This window comes from Carcharhinus amblyrhynchos, unplaced genomic scaffold (assembly GCF_965287045.1).
Source record: "Carcharhinus amblyrhynchos unplaced genomic scaffold, sCarAmb.v2.hapA chromosome_1007, whole genome shotgun sequence".
NCBI lineage: Eukaryota > Metazoa > Chordata > Chondrichthyes > Carcharhiniformes > Carcharhinidae > Carcharhinus > Carcharhinus amblyrhynchos.
This window is the reverse complement of record NW_027650747.1, coordinates 5001-7500: the sequence shown is the minus strand read 5'-3', so window position 1 is coordinate 7500 and position 2500 is coordinate 5001. Positions and strand designations below refer to the sequence as shown.

Here is a 2500-nt window from a genome sequence, read left to right as displayed (position 1 = left end):
CAGTGCTGAAGAGTGTTTGGGAGGGGTCAGTATTTTAGGGATTTGTGTATTTCGGGTGACTCCGTACCCCAGTCTCTTACCTCAGAAGGATTCTGAACATTTCTTGACCCTCCACCAGCTCATGTTTGACCGAAAGCAGTAACTTCCCCAAAAACACATCAAGCGCGTAAAAATTGTGGTGTTCCTTTTGAGAGAGAGAGACAGAGAGAGTCATTGATATCATCTGCAATGTATTGGCCATAAACCGTAAGAGATAGGAGCATAACGAGGCCACTCAGCCCATCTGCCTCCCCATTCTATCACGGCTGATATTTTTCTCCTCCCCTTGTTCTCCTGGTCTTTTTCCTCCCCACCCCCCTCATTAATCAGGAACCTCTCTCTCTCTCTGTCTCAAAGACACTCAGTAACCCCAGCCCCCCTCCGCGGCAAAGGTTCCCCCACATTCCCCACTCTCTGGGTGAGGAAATCCCTCCTGTTTGAAAGGCTCGTCCCTCTACCCTGAGGTCGTGCCCTCTCTGGTTCAGGGTTTTCCCTCCGGCTGGGAGCACCCTCTCCCCGTCCCACTCTATCCAGGGGCCCTCGCTGTGAGTTTCAATCAGATTCCTCCCCCCAATCATTATAAACTCCCAACGAGTACAGACCCAGAGTCCCTCAACCCCTCAAGCTCTTCATTCCAGGGATCGTTCTCGCGAACTCTCCCTCTGGACCCCTCTCCGAGGTTCCGGAATTTCCTTCCTGAGATACTGCGGGTGGGGGGGGGACGACCCCAAAACCTGCTCCAGACGGGGGTGTGAGCAGAGCCTCAGAAGGCCAATCCCTGGTCTTGTAGTCTCTCGACAGGGAGGCTCACATTGCTGTCTCAATGTTCACGGTAACAAAGAACGGAGAAAATTCCAGCACGGGAACAGGCCTCAGCCCCTCCGAGCCTGCACTGCCCCCCCCCCCCCCCCACCGACTGAACTAAACCCCCCCCTCCCCTTCCGGGAACCGTATCCCCTCTATTCCCCATCCTATTCATAGATTTGTCCAAACTCACTCCCGTCTCCGCTCCCACTCCCGGCAGCGAGTTCCCACCACCCTCTGTGTAAAAAATCTGTATCTCCTTTAAACCTTGCCCCTCGCCCCTTAAACCTGTAGCCCCCCCGCGTAATTGACTCTTCCACCCTGGGGGGAAAAAGCTTCTGACTCTCCACTCTGTCCCTCATCATCTTGTCGACTTCTATCAGGGTCTCCCCCTCAACCTCCAGTGAGAACAAACCGAGTTTCTCCGACCTCTCCTCAGAGCTAATGCCCCTCCGTACCAGGGGCAACATCCTGGTAAATCTTTTCTGTCCCCTCTCCCAAAGCCTCCACATCCTTCTGGTAGTGTGGGTGACCCAGAATTGGACTCTATATTCCAAGTGTGGCCTCACTAAGGTTCTATAAAGCTGCAACGTGACTTGTCAATTTTTAAACTCAGTGCCCCCGGCCGATGAAGGCGAGCATGCCGTATGCCTTCCTGACTACCTTCTCCACCCTGCACTGCCACTTTCAGTGACCTGTGTACCTGTACACCCAGATCCCTCTGCCTATCAATACTCTGTGTACCTGTACACCCAGATCCCTCTGCCTATCAATACTCTGTGTACCTGTACGCCCAGATCCCTCTGCCTATCAATACTCTGTGTACCTGTACGCCCAGATCCTTCTACCTATCAATACTCTGTGTACCTGTACGCCCAGATCCTCTGCCTATCAATACTCTGTGTACCTGTACGCCCAGATCCCTCTGCCTATCAATACTCTGTGTACCTGTACGCCCAGATCCTTCTACCTATCAATACTCTGTGTACCTGTACACCCAGATCCCTCTGCCTATCAATACTCTGTGTACCTGACCGCCCAGATCCCTCTGCCTATCAATACTCTGTGTACCTGTACACCCAGATCCCTCTGCCTATCAATACTCTGTGTACCTGTACGCCCAGATCCTTCTACCTATCAATACTCTGTGTACCTGTACGCCCAGATCCCTCTGCCTATCAATACTCTGTGTACCTGTACGCCCAGATCCCTCTGCTGATCAATACTCTGTGTACCTGTACACCCAGATCCCTCTGCCTATCAATACTCTGTGTATCTGTACACCCAGATCCTTCTGCCTATCAATAATCTGTGTACCTGTACGCCCAGATCCCTCTGCCTATCGATACTCTGTGTACCTGTATGCCCAGATCCCTCTGCCTATCGATACTCTGTGTACCTGTACGCCCAGATCCCTCTGCTGATCAATACTCTGTGTACCTGTACACCCAGATCCTTCTGCCTATCAATACTCTGTGTACCTGTACGCCCAGATCCCTCTGCTATCAATACCCTGTGTACCTGTACACCCAGATCCCTCTGCTGATCAATACTCTGTGTACCTGTACACCCAGATCCTTCTGCCTATCAATACCCTGTGTACCTGTACGCCCAGATCCCTCTGCCTATCGATACTCTGTGTACCTGGTATGCCCAG

General features: G+C 52.3%; 1 pseudogene across 1 annotated transcript in view; it reads right to left on the bottom strand.

The window, feature by feature from the left end:
* The window catches only part of LOC145340430 (rap1 GTPase-activating protein 1-like), a 34750-nt pseudogene that overhangs the window by 29482 nt on the left and 2768 nt on the right, over nucleotides 1–2500 (bottom strand). Inside the window, exon 3 of the transcript XR_013886248.1 lies at nucleotides 81–184. The product of XR_013886248.1 is annotated as a rap1 GTPase-activating protein 1-like (transcript). The remainder of the gene's footprint in view (nucleotides 1–80; nucleotides 185–2500) is intronic.